Source organism: Tenrec ecaudatus, chromosome 16 (genome assembly GCF_050624435.1).
Source record: "Tenrec ecaudatus isolate mTenEca1 chromosome 16, mTenEca1.hap1, whole genome shotgun sequence".
Lineage (NCBI taxonomy): Eukaryota > Metazoa > Chordata > Mammalia > Afrosoricida > Tenrecidae > Tenrec > Tenrec ecaudatus.
In genome coordinates this window covers 47355872-47370374 of record NC_134545.1, presented here as the reverse complement: position 1 = coordinate 47370374, position 14503 = coordinate 47355872, and positions in this window count along the sequence as shown.

The window sequence follows — 14503 nt, the reverse complement described above, 5'->3', positions numbered from 1 at the left end:
CACAGAGCAGCACTCCTGAACTTCGAAACCCAGCACAGAGCGCACCCCTGAGCCTCGTAACTCACCACAGAGCGGCACCCCTGAGCCTCAGAACCCAGCACAGAGCGGCACCCCTGAGCCTTGGGAACCCAGCACAGAGCACAACCTTGAGGCTCGGAACCCAGCACAGAGCGCACCCCTGAGCTTCGGAACCCAGCATAGAGCGGCACCCCTGAGCCTCGGAACCCAGCACAGAGCCCACCCCTGAACTTGGAACCCAGCACAGAGCGGCAACCCTGAGCCTCAGAACCCAGCACAGAGCGGCACCCCTGAGCCTCGGAACCCAGCACAGAGCCCACCCCTGAGCCTCGGAACCCAGCACAGAGCGGCACCCCTGAGCCTCGGAACCCAGCAGAGAGCGGCACCCCTGAGCCTCGGACCCCAGCACAATGCGCACCCCTGAGCCTCGTAACCCACCACAGAGCGGCAACCCAGAGCCTTGGAACCCAGCAGAGCCCACCCATGAGCTTCGGAACCCAGCAGAGAGCGGCACCCCTGAACCTCGAAACCCAGCACAGAGCGCACCCGAGCCTCGGAACCTAGAAGAGAGCGTACCCCTGAGCCTCGGAACCCAGCACAGAGCCCACCCCAAAGCTTCGGAACCCAACAGAGAGCGGCACCCCTGAACCTCGAAACCCAGCACAGAGTGCACCCCTGAGCCTCGGAACCTAGAACAGAGCGCACCCCTGAGCCTTGGAACCCAGCACAGAGCCCACCCCTGAACTTGAAAGCCAGCACAGAGCGGCACCGCTGAACCTAGAAACCAAGCACAGAGCGCACCCCTGTGCCTCGGAACCCAGCACAGAGCGGCATCCCTGAGCCTCAGAACTCAGCACAGAGCCCACCCTTGAGCCTCGGAACCCAGCACAGAGCGGCAACTTTGAGCCTCAGAACTCAGCACAGAGCCCACCCTTGAGCCTGTGAACCCAGCACAGAGCGACAACCCTGAGCCTTGGAACCCAGCACAGAGCCACACCCCTGAGCATCGGAACCCATCACAGAGCGGCACCCCTGAGCCTCGGATCCCAGCACAGAACCCACCGCTGAGCCTCGGAACCCAGCACAGAGCGGCACCCCTGAGCCTCGGAACCCAGCAGAGCGGCACCCCTGAGCCTCGGAACCCAGCACAGTGCGCACCCCTCAGCCTCAGAGCCCAGCAAGAGCCCACCCCTGAGCCTCGGAACCCAGCACAGAGCGGCACCCCTGAACTTCAAAACCCAGCACAGAGCGCACCCCTGAGCCTCGTAACCCACCACAGAGCGGCACCCCTGAGCCTTGGCACCCAGCACAGAGCCCACCCCTGAGCTTCGGAACCCAGCAGAGAGCGGCACCCATGACCCTCGAAACCCAGCACAGAGCGCACCCTTGCGCCTCGGATCCTAGAACACAGCGCACCCCTGAACCTCGAAACCCAGCACAGAGCGCACCCGAGCCTCGGAACCCAGCACAGAGCGCACCCCTGAGCCTCGGAACCCAGCACAGAGCCCACCCTTGAACTTGGAACCCAGGACAGAGCGGCACCCCTGAGCCTCGGAACCCAGCACAGAGCGGCACCCCTGAGCCTCGGAACCAAGCACAGAGCCCACCCCTGAGCCTCGGCACCTAACACAGAGCCGCACCCGAGCCTCGGAAACCCAGCACAGAGCGGCACCCCTGAGCCTCGAAATCCAATACCGAGCACACCCGAGCCTCGAAATCCAACACCCAGCACACCCAAGGCTCGAAATCACAATCCTCCCTGCCTGCAGGCCACGGCGTCCCAGCCCCTCCCAGAAATCCAGACCAGGAAGGCAGGCACAGTCAGACCTCAAGTCCCGTACACCAGCAAGAAAAGGCGAAAAGACAGACACAAATGGATTGTAATACATTACCCGTGTCCCGGTGAGTGTCCCGGTGAGTCTACGAGTGTCCCGGTGAGTCCATTGAGTTCAGCCTGGCTTCCTCTCCAGCTCTGGGCCGTCTCAGGAGGGTGTTCGGCTCAGGGCCCCTGCCTTTTCAATTATCCCGCAGAGAGGTGTGGTAGATGACCCCTGGTCGACCCCATCGGCTGAATTGAATTTACCTAGCCTCCCAATTGGTGCAGAACCTACTCAGGTGTACCTACTCTTCCTGCCGGGAAACCTGAGCCTCTGAGCATGCGCAGTATACTACTCCTTCATGGGCAGGTAGCTCAGACTTCTGAGCATGGGCAATGGACGCCCCGGTCCCTAAGCTAGACTGCCTAACACTCCCCCCTGAAGAGATATGGACCCAAATTTTGGGGGTACTGGGCGACGACATCACTAGCTTCCTTCTGACAAAAGGGGCGAAGTGGGGTTTTGGCTCCATACCCTTCGTACTCTGTTAACAGGGATTGGACACCCAGGGCCAAGGATGGATAAGGGGATGGTGGTGCAGGAGACATTGGTACCCTGAGAACTTCTGGAAAAGCAAACCACAGGACAAAAAGTTAAACAGTTTAAGTGAGACAAGCCTGACACTGGGAGATGGCAGTGCCCTTAAAGTTAGTGTCACAGGAAATAAAGTATTTAGGAAATAAATAAAAATCATGTCAGCCATGCCTGTTTGTTCACTGTAAGCACAGGAACAGGTTAAAAGCATCACAATTGTCCGCAAGGGGGTCCAGGGATTTGCCACTACTGGTTGCAGAGGGAGCATTCTCCGTTCATTATCCTGAGGCATCTACCCAGCCCATTAGACCCATCTTTCTCTTTACCTGGTAAGATGGGGGTGTGACCGGGGGAGTTAACAGGGACCAAAAGTCCATGTTGGAGGAATTTCCTAATAAGGGGTTGTAAGCCTTTGATGGACCCAAGCTTAAAGCACACTGACGCTGATGGGGAAACTGGGGAGGATCTTTTGGGAAAAACTATACAGGGGTAGCATCCTTCGCTTTGCCAGGGATTCCTGTGTCCCAAACGTCAGGGGTTATGGCTTGTTCCCACACTTCCTCTGGGGGAATCTGCGGTCCCTACCTCTGAAGAATGTTAGGAGAGCTGTAGAGCAGTGGTCCTCAAACTACAGACCAAGGGCCACATGTGGCCCGAGGAGGACATTTATCCGGACTGCCCGGTGTTTGTGCCCGTTTTTTTTTTCTTTTCGTTTTGTTTTACTTCCAAATAAGAGACGTACATTTTAAATAGCAATTTGTTCATACTTTTTTTTAATAACCAATAGTCCGGCACTCCAACGGTGTGAGGGACACTAAACTGGCCCCCTCTAAAAAGTCTGAGGACCCTTGCCAACAGTGTCTCCAGGGGTGACCTTGCCACTTGTACATACCTCCCTCCTTCGAAAGAATGCAGTGCCCCATGCACACCCAAACCTGTCCGTAGCCAGTGCACAAGGATGTGAGCCCACATGGAGAACCATGAGCTCCTGTCTTGGTGACCATTGAAAGTCACTTGACTTCGGAGCGGGCCTTCTCATCCGTGCTCCGGGCTGACGCACCCCGCCCTGCCACCCTGCACCAATATGCCTTGCTGTTTTTGCTGACTGTTGATGTGAAAGTGCAAACCCTGGGCCCCCACCCCCACTTGGCTTCTCTGGGGCAAACTGCAGTTTTAAGCCATTACAATCTCCAGAAAAGTCCAAGCTTCTTGTGTGTGGGAGGGGACTAAAGAGACCCTCGATTCAAGTATAAGTTATAGAAACACAGGGTCTTCAAGAGTACAAATTCCTCAGGAGAGGAGAGACAATTGGCTAGAGGCCATGCTGGCAAACAAGCATTTAAAGAGAACTAGAATTCTGCGTTGTGCAGTTGAAAACCACCCGCCGGTCTGCACAGCAGAAAGAGGAGAGATTCTCCTCTAGCATGGAGTCACAGACTCCCAAGTCCACAGGGACAGTTTTACCCTGTCCCACTGGATCGCTCTGGATTGGCACCGACCCCAAAGCCCTGAGTGACACTGGACTTGGAAAGAGGAAGCTGCCACAATAGCATGAGTGGCAGCAGATCAAGAGAAGCACAGTTGCAGTGGGACCATAGAACATGAGCGGCACATTGTTAGAAAGAAAAGTTGACAAGATTGGTTCAGGGAAGCAGCAACCTAGACAGTCAGGGTAAGATGCCAGATTTTGTGACCCCAGGAACCTCAAGGTTTTCATTCTCGGGGTTCGGGGTTTAGGGGGGCGGGTAGAGGGCACAAGCCTGGGCTATCAAAGATAGAGGTTAACGTTCACTCTGAAACACATTCTGCCTGAGGGCAAGGCTTAGCAGGTGGTTGCCAAGTGGCCAGAAAGAATCCAATGGAGGCTCAATCCACTCAGACTCAGTCACAAGTTTAGGATGTTCACCAGAGGAGAGCCCTCTCTAAATGTAGTGTTCAGAAATGAAGTTCTAATGCAAAACAAACCAACAAAAACCAAAGAGAGTCCCTGCCATCGAGTCCAGGATGACTCAGTCATCCTGGAAAAAGAGTAGCCTGTGAGTTTCTGAGTCTATAACCCCTTATTGGAGGAGAAACCTCCCTTTTCTCCCGCGGCCCCATTGGAGGTTTTGAACTACCAACCCTACAGTGAGCAGCCCACTGTGGCACCAGGGCACCTAAGCTCCAATGCAGGAGGTGGCAAAAGCATCAATTGATGCTGGCACTTGCCGCCCCCAGCCAGCCAAGAGGCTGCAGACAAAGCCATGGCCTGTAGTCCCAGATTTTTTTGAACAGACCTGAGTTTCTGAAGAGAAACCCTTCAGAGAGGGTTGGTGGTTGAATGTTGGGCTTTGCTCTGCAAGGTCAGTGGTTCAAAACCACCAACTGTGTTAGAACATGGAAGATTCCACCCTGTCCTAGAGGCTCACTGTGAGTCAGAATAGAACCAAGAGCAGTGTGTTTAGTTTGGAATTTTAGGTTTCTAATGGAGACCTGGGAGCAGAGTGGTTACCCACTGCGCACTTCCACACCACCAGCTGTTCCCCCCTAGGCCCCTGGGCTGAAGAGCCTCGGAACCCAGCGCAGAGCACATCCCTGAGCCTCGGAACCCAGCACAGAGCGGCCCCCCTGAGCCTCGGAACCCAGCACAGAGCGGCAACCCTGAGCCTCGGAACAGAGCACAGTGCCCACCCATGAGACTCGCGACCGAGCACAGAGCGCACCCCTGAGCCTCAGAGCCCAGCACAGAGCGGCACCCCTGAGCCTCGGAACCCAGCACAGAGCGCACCCCTGAGCCTCGGAACCCGGCAAAGAGCGCACCCCTGAGCCTCGGAACCCAGCACAGAGCGCACCCCTGAGCCTCGGAACCCAGCACAGAACGCACCCCTGAGCCTCGGAACCCAGCACAGAGCGCACCCCTGAGCCTCGGAACCCAGCACAGAGCGCACCCGAGCCTCGGAACCCTGCACAGAGCGGTACTCGTGAACCTCGGAACCCAGCACAGAGCGCACCCCTGAGACTCGGAACCCAGCACAGAGCCCACCCTTGAACTTGGAACCCAGGACAGAGCGGCACCCCTGAACCTCGGAACCCAGCACAGAGCACACCCCTGAGCCTCGCAACCTAGAAGAGCGCACCCCTGAGCCTCGGGACCCAGCACAGAGCGCACCCCTGAACCTCGTAACCCAGCACAGAACGCACCCCTGAGCCTCGGAACCCAGCACAGAGCGCACCCGAGCCTCGGAACCCAGCACAGAGCGGCACGCGTGAACCTCGGAACCCAGCACAGAGCGGCACCCCTGAGCCTCGGGACCCAGCACAGAGGGCAACCCTGAGCCTCTGAACCCAGCACAGAGCGGCACCCCTGAGCCTCGGAACAGAGCACAGTGCCCACCCATGAGACTCGCCACCGAGCACAGAGCGCACCCCTGAGCCTCAGAGCCCAGCACAGAGCGGCACCCCTGAGCCTCGGTACCCAGCACAGAGCGCACCCCTAAGCCTCGGAACCCAGCACAGAGCGGCACCCCTGAGCCTCGGGACCCAGAACAGAGGGCAACCCTGAGCCTCTGAACCCAGCACAGAGCGGCACCCCTGAGCCTCGGAACAGAGCACAGTACCCACCCATGAGACTCGCCACCGAGCACAGAGCGCACCCCTGAGCCTCAGAGCCCAGCACAGAGCGGCACCCCTGAGCCTCGGAACCCAGCACAGAGCGCACCCCTAAGCCTCGGAACACAGCACAGAAGGCACCCCTGATCCTCAGAGCCCAGCACAGAACGGCACCCCTGAGCCTCGGGACCCAGCAGAGAGCGCACCCCTGAACCTCGTAACCCAACACAGAGCGCACCCCTGAGCCTAGGAACCCAGCACAGAGCGCACCCCTGAGCCTCGGAACCCAGCACAGAGCGCACCCCTGAGCCTCGGAACCCAGCACAGAGCGGCACCCCTGAGACTCGGAACCGAGCACAGAGCGGCACCCCTCAGCCTCGGAACACAACACAGTGCGCACCCCTCAGCCTCGAAACCCAGCACAGAGCCCACCCCTGAGCCTCGGAACCCAGCACAGAGCGGCACCCCTGAACCTCGGAACCCAGCACAGAGCGGCACCCCTGAACCTCGGGACCCAGCACAGAGCACACCCCTGAGCCTCGCAACCTAGAATAGAGCGCACCCATGAGCCTCGGAACCCAGCACAGAGCGGCACCCCTGAACTTCGAAACCCTGCACAGAGCGCACCCCTGAGCCTCGTAACTCACCACAGAGTGGCACCCCTGAGCCTCAGAACCCAGCACAGAGCGGCACCCCTGAACCTCGGAACCCAGCACAGAGCACACCCCTGAGCCTCGGAACCTAGAATAGAGCGCACCCCTGAGTCTAGGAACCCTGCACAGAGCCCACCCCTGAACAAGAAACCCTGCACAGAGCGGCACCCCTGAACCTCGAAACCAAGCACAGAGCGCACCCCTGAGCCTCTGAACCGAGCACAAAGCGGCACCCCTGAGCCTCAGAACTCAGCACAGAGCCCACCCTTGAGCCTGAGAACCAAGCACAGAGCGGCAACCCTGAGCCTCGGAACCCAGCACAGACCGCACTCCTGAGCCTCGGAACCCAGCACAGAGGGGCACCCCTGAGCCTCGGAACCCAGGACAGAGCGGCACCCGAGCCTCGGGACCCAGCACAGAGCGCACCCCTGAACCTCGGAACCCAGCACAGAGCGCACCCGAGCCTCGGAACCCAGCACAGAGCGCACCCGAGCCTCGGAACCCAGCACAGAGCGCACCCCTGAGCCTCGGAACCCAGCACAGAGCGCACCCCTGAGCCTCGGAACCCAGCACAGAGCGGCACCCGTGAACCTCAGAACCCAGCACAGAGCGGCACCCCTGAGCCTCGGAACCCAGCACAGTGCGCACCCGTCAGCCTCGGAACCCAGCACAGAGCCCACCCCTGAACCTCGGAACCCAGCACAGTGCGGCACCCCTGAACTTCGAAACCCAGCACAGAGCGCACCCGAGCCTCGTAACTCACCACAGAGCGGCACCCCTGAGCCTCAGAACCCAGCACAGAGCGGCACCCCTGAACCTCGGAACCCAGCACTCAACGACACCCGTTAGCCTCGGAACCCAGCACAGAGCGCACCCCTGAGCCTCGGAACCCAGCACAGAGCGCACCCCTGAGCCTTCGGAACCCAGCACAGAGCGTACCCCTGAGCCTCGGAACCCAGCACAGAGCCCACCCCTGAGTTTCGGAACCCAACAGAGAGCGGCACCCCTGAAACTCGAAACCCAGCACAGAGCGCACCCCTGACCCTCGGAACCCAGCACAGAGCGCACCCCTGAGCCTCGGAACCCAGGACAGAGCCCACACCTGAACTTGAAACCCAGCACAGAGCGACACCCCTGAACCTCGAAACCAAGCACAGAGCGCACCCCTGAGCCTCGGAACCCAGCACAGAGCGGCACCCCTGAGCCTCAGAACTCAGCACAGAGCCCACCCTTGAGCCTCGGAACCCAGCACAGAGCGGCAACCCTGAGCCTCGGAACTCAGCACAGAGCCCACCCTTGAGCCTGAGAACACAGCACAGAGCGACAACCCTGAGCCTAGGAACCCAGCACAGACCGCACCCCTGAGCCTCGGAACCCAGCACAGGGGGGCACCCCTGAGCCTCGGAAACAAGCACAGAGCCCACCCCTGAGCCTCGCCACCCAGCACAGAGCGCACCCCTGAGCCTCGGAACCCAGAACAGAGCCGCACCGCTGAGCCTCCGAACCCAGCACAGAGCACACCCCTGAGCCTTGGAACCCAGCACAGAGCCACACCCCTGAGCATCGGAACCCATCAGAGACCGGCACCCCTGAGCCTCGGAACCCAGCACAGAGCCCACCCCTGAGCCTCGGAACCCAGCACAGAGCGGCACCCCTGAGCCTCGGAACCCAGCAGAGAGCAGCACCCCTGAGCCTCGGACCACAGCACAGTGCGCACCCCTGAGCCTCGTAACCCACCACAGAGCGGCACCCCTGAGCCTTGGAACACAGCACAGAGCCCACCCCTGAGCTTCGGAACCCAGCAGAGAGCGGCACCCCTGAACCTCGAAACCCAGCACAGAGCGCGCCCGAGCCTCGGAACCAAGAACAGAGCGCACCCATGAGCCTCGGAACCCGGCACAGAGCACACCCCTGAGCCTCGGAACCCAGCACAGAGCCCATCCCTGAACTTGGAACCCAGCACAGAGCGGCACCCCTGAGCCTCGGAACCCAGCACAGAGCGGCACCCCTGAGCCTCGGAACCAAGCACAGAGCCCACCCCTGAGCCTCGGCACCTAACACAGAGCCGCACCCGAGCCTCGGAAACCCAGCACAGAGCGGCACCCCTGAGCCTCGTAACCCACCACAGAGCGGCACCCCTGAGCCTTGGAACCCAGCACAGAGCCCGCACCTGAGCTTGGGAAACCAGCAGAGAGAGGCACCCCTGAACCTCGAAACCCAGCACAGAGCGCACCCGAGCCTCGGAACCTAGAACAGAGCGCACCCCTGAGCCTCGGAACCCAGCACAGAGCGCACCCCTGAGCCTCGGAACCCAGCACAGAGCCCATCCCTGAACTTGGAACCCAGCACCGAGCGGCACCCCTGAGCCTCGGAACCCAGCACAGAGCGGCACCCCTGAGCCTCGGAACCAAGCACAGAGCCCACCCCTGAGCCTCGGCACCTAACACAGAGCCGCACCCGAGCCTCGGAAACCAGTACAGAGCGGCACCCCTGAGCCTCGGAACCCAGCACAGAGCGCACCCCTGAGCCTCGGAACCCAGCACAGAGCGCACCCGAGCCTCGGAACCCTGCACAGAGCGGTACTCGTAAACCTCGGAACCCAGCACAGAGCGGCACCCCTCAGACTCGGAACCCAGCACAGAGCGGCACCCCTGAGCCTCGGAACACAACACAGTGCGCACCCCTCAGCCTCGGAACCCAGCACAGAGCCCACCACTGAGCCAAGGAACCCAGCACAGAGCGGCATACCTGAATTTGGAAACCCAGCACAGAGCGCACCCCTGAGCCTCGGAACTCACCACAGAGCGGCACCCCTGAGCCTCAGAACCCAGCACAGAGCGGCACCCCTGGACCTCGGAACCCAGCACAGAGCACACCCCTGAGCCTCGCAACCTAGAATAGAGCGCACCCCTGAGCCTCGGAACCCAGCACAGAGCGGCACCCCTGAACTTCGAAACCCTGCACAGAGCGCACCCCTGAGCCTCGTAACTCACCACAGAGCGGCACCCCTGAGCCTCAGAACCCAGCACAGAGCGGCACACCTGAACCTCGGAACCCAGCACAGAGCACACCCCTGAGCCTCGGAACCTAGAATAGAGCGCACCCCTGAGCCTCGGAACCCTGCACAGAGCCCACCCCTGAACATGAAACCCAGCACAGAGCGGCACCCCTGAGCCTCAGAACCCAGCACAGAGCGGCACCCCTGGACCTCGGAACCCAGCACAGAGCACACCCCTGAGCCTCGCAACCTAGAATAGAGCGCACCCCTGAGCCTCGGAACCCAGCACAGAGCGGCACCCCTGAACTTCGAAACCCTGCACAGAGCGCACCCCTGAGCCTCGTAACTCACCACAGAGCGGCACCCCTGAGCCTCAGAACCCAGCACAGAGCGGCACACCTGAACCTCGGAACCCAGCACAGAGCACACCCCTGAGCCTCGGAACCTAGAATAGAGCGCACCCCTGAGCCTCGGAACCCTGCACAGAGCCCACCCCTGAACATGAAACCCAGCACAGAGCGGCAACCCTGAGCCTCGGAACTCAGCACAGAGCCCACCCTTGAGCCTGAGAACCCAGCACAGAGCGACAACCCTGAGCCTCGGAACCCAGCACAGACCGCACCCCTGAGCCTCGGAACCCAGCACAGAGGGGCACCCCTGAGCCTCGGAACCCAGCACAGAGCGGCCCCTCTGAGCCTCGGGACCCAGCACAGAGCGCACCCGAGCCTCGGAACCCAGCACAGAGCGCACCCCTGAGCCTCGGAACCCAGCACAGAGCCCACCCTTGAACTTGGAACCCAGGACAGAGCGGCACCCCTGAGCCTCGGAACCCAGCACAGAGCGGCACCCCTGAGCCTCGGAACCAAGCACAGAGCCCACCCCTGAGCCTCGGCACCTAGCAAACAGCCGCACCCGAGCCTCAGAAACCCATCACAGAGCGGCACCCCTGAGCCTCGAAATCCAGTACCGAGCACACCCGAGCCTCGAAATCCAACACCGAGCACACCCAAGCCTCGAAATCACAATCCTCCCAACCTGCAGGCCACGGCGTCCCAGCCCCTCCCAGAAATCCAGACCAGGAAGGCAGGCACAGTCAGACCTCAAGTCCCGTACACCAGCAAGAAAAGGCGAAAAGACAGACAGAAATGGATAGTAATACATTACCCGTGTCCCGGTGAGTCTACGAGTGTCCCGGTGAGTCCATTGAGTTCAGCCTGGCTTCCTCTCCAGCTCCGGGCCGTCTCAGGAGGGTGTTCGGCTCAGGGCCCCTGCCTTTTCAATTATCCCGCAGAGAGGTGTAGTAGATGACCCCTGGTCGACCCCATCGGCTGAATTGAATTTACCTAGCCTCCCAATTGGTGCAGAACCTACTCAGGTGTACCTACTCTTCCTGGCGGGAAACCTGAGCTTCTGAGCATGCGCAGTATACTACTCCTTCATGGGCAGGTAGCTCAGACTTCTGAGCATGGGCAATGGACGCCCCGGTCCCTAAGCTAGACTGCCTAACACTCCCCCCTGAAGAGATATGGACCCAAATTTTGGGGGTACTGGGCGACGACATCACTAGCTTCCTTCTGACAAAAGGGGCGTAGTGGGGTTTTGGCTCCATACCCTTCGTACTCTGTTAACAGGGATTGGACACCCAGGGCCAAGGATGGATAAGGGGATGGTGGTGCAGGAGACATTGGTACCCTGAGAACTTCTGGAAAAGCAAACCACAGGACAAAAAGTTAAACAGTTTAAGTGAGACAAGCCTGACACTGGGAGATGGCAGTGCCCTTGAAGTTAGTGTCACAGGAAATAAAGTATTTAGGAAATAAATAAAAATCATGTCAGCCATGCCTGTTTGTTCACTGTAAGCACAGGAACAGGTTAAAAGCATCACATTGTCCGCAAGGGGGTCCAGGGATTTGCCACTACTGGTTGCAGAGGGAGCATTCTCCGTTCATTATCCTGAGGCATCTACCCAGCCCATTTTACCCATCTTTCTCTTTACCTGGTAAGATGGGGGTGTGACCGGGGGAGTTAACAGGGACCAAAAGTCCATGTTGGAGGAATTTCCTAATAAGGGGTTGTAAGCCTTTGATGGACCCAAGCTTAAAGCACACTGACGCTGATGGGGAAACTGGGGAGGATCTTTTGGGAAAATCTATACAGGGGTAGCATCCTTCACTTTGCCAGGGATTCCTGTGTCCCAAACGTCAGGGGTTATGGCTTGTTCCCACACTTCCTCTGGGGGAATCTGCGGTCCCTCACTCTGAAGAATGTTAGGAGAGCTGTAGAGCAGGGGTCCTCAAACTACAGACCAAGGGCCACATGTGGCCCGAGGAGGACATTTATCCGGACTGCCCGGTGTTTGTGCCCGTTTTTTTTTCTTTTCGTTTTGTTTTACTTCCAAATAAGAGACGTACATTTTAAGTAGCAATTTGTTCATACTTTTTTTTAATAACCAATAGTCCGGCACTCCAACGGTGTGAGGGACACTAAACTGGCCCCCTCTAAAAAGTTTGAGGACCCTTGCCAACAGTGTCTCCAGGGGTGACCTTGCCACTTGTACATACCTCCCTCCTTCGAAAGCATGCAGTGCCCCATGCACACCCAAACCTGTCCGTGGCCTGTGCCCAAGGATGTGAGCCCACATGGAGAACCATGAGCTCCAGTCTTGGTGACCATTGAAAGTCACTTGACTTCGGAGCGGGCCTTCTCATCTGTGCCCCGGGCTGACGCACCCTGCCCTGCCACCCTGCACCAATATGCCTTGCTGTTTTTGCTGACTGTTGATGTGAAAGTGCAAACCCTGGGCCCCCACCCCCACTTGGCTTCTCTGGGGCAAGAGATGGGGTGCAGTTTTAAGCCATTACAATCTCCAGAAAAGTCCAAGCTTGTTGTGTGTGGGAGGGGACTAAAGAGACCCTCGATTCAAGTATAAGTTATAGAAACACAGGGTCTTCAAGAGTACAAATTCCTCAGGAGAGGAGAGACAATCGGCTAGAGGCCATGCTGGCAACCAAGCATTTAAAGAGAACTAGAATTCTGCGTTGTGCAGTTGAAAACCACCCGCCGGTCTGCACAGCAGAAAGAGGAGAGATTCTCCTCTAGCAAGGAGTTACAGACTCACAAGTCCACAGGGACAGTTTTACCCTATCCCACTGGATCGCTCTGGATTGGCACCGACCCCAAAGCCCTGAGTGACACTGGACTTGGAAAGAAAGAGGAAGCTGCCACAATAGCATGAGTGGCAGCAGATCAAGAGAAGCACAGTTGCAGTGGGACCATAGAACATGAGCGGCACATTGTTAGAAAGAAAAGTTGACAAGATTGGTTCAGGGAAGCAGCCACCTAGACAGTCAGGGTAAGATGCCAGATTTTGTGACCCCAGGAACCTCAAGGTTTTCATTCTCGGGGTTCGGGGTTTGGGGGGGCGGGGAGAGGGCACAAGCCTGGGCTATCAAAGATAGAGGTTAACGTTCACTCTGAAACACATTCTGCCTGAGGGCAAGGCTTAGCAGGTGGTTGCCAAGTGGCCAGAAAGAATCCAATGGAGGCTCAATCCACTCAGACTCGGTCACAAGTTTAGGATGTTCACCAGAGGAGAGCCCTCTCTAAATGTAGTGTTCAGAAATGAAGTTCTAATGCAAAACAAACCAACAAAAACCAAAGAGAGTCCCTGCCATCGAGTCCAGGATGACTCAGTCATCCTGGAAAAAGAGTAGCCTGTGAGTTTCTGAGTCTATAACCCCTTATTGGAGGAGAAACCTCCCTTTTCTCCCGCGGCCCCACTGGAGGTTTTGAACTACCAACCCTACAGTGAGCAGCCCACTGTGGCACCAGGGCACCTAAGCTCCAATGCAGGAGGTGGCAAAAGCATCAATTGATGCTGGCACTTGCCGCCCCCAGCCAGCCAAGAGGCTGCAGACAAAGCCATGGCCTGTAGGCCCAGATTTTTTTGAAAAGACCTGAGTTTCTGAAGAGAAACCCTTCAGAGAGGGTTGGTGGTTGAATGTTGGGCTTTGCTCTGCAAGGTCAGTGGTTCAAAGCCACCAACTGTGTAAGAACGTGCAAGATCCCACCCTGTCCTAGAGGCTCACTGTGAGTCAGAATAGAACCAAGGGCAGTGAGTTTAGTTTGGAGTTTTAGGTTCTTAAAGGAGACCTGGGAGCAGAGTGGTTACCCACTGAGCACTTCCACACCACAAGCTGTTCCCCCCTAGCCCCCTGGGCTGAAGAGCCTCAGAACCCAGCACAGAGCACATCCCTGAGTCTCGGAACACAGCACAGAGCGCACCCCTGAGCCTTGGGACCCAGCAGAGAGCGGCAACCCTGAGCCTCAGAACCCAGCACGGAGTGCAACCCTGAGCCTCTGAACCCAGCACAGAGCGGCACCCCTGAGCCTCGGAACAGAGCACAGTGCCCACCCATGAGACTCACCACCGAGCACAGAGCGCACCCCTGAGCCTCAGAGCCCAGCACAGAACGGCACCCCTGAGCCTCGGGACCCAGAAGAGAGCGCACCCCTGAACCTCGTAACCCAGCACAGAGCGCACACCTGAGCCTCGGAACCCAGCACAGACCGTACCCCTGAGCCTCGGAACCCAGCACAAAGCGCACCCCTGAGCCTCGGAACCCAGCACAGAGCGCACCCCTGAGCCTCAGAACCCAGCACAGAGCGGCACCCGTGAACCTCAGAACCCAGCACAGAGCGGCACCCCTGAGACTCGGAACCCATCACAGAGCGGCACCCCTGAGCCTCGGAACCCAGCACAGTGCGCACCCCTCAGCCTCGGGACCCAGCACAGAGCCCACCCCTGAGCCTCGGAACGCAGCTCAGAGCCGCAC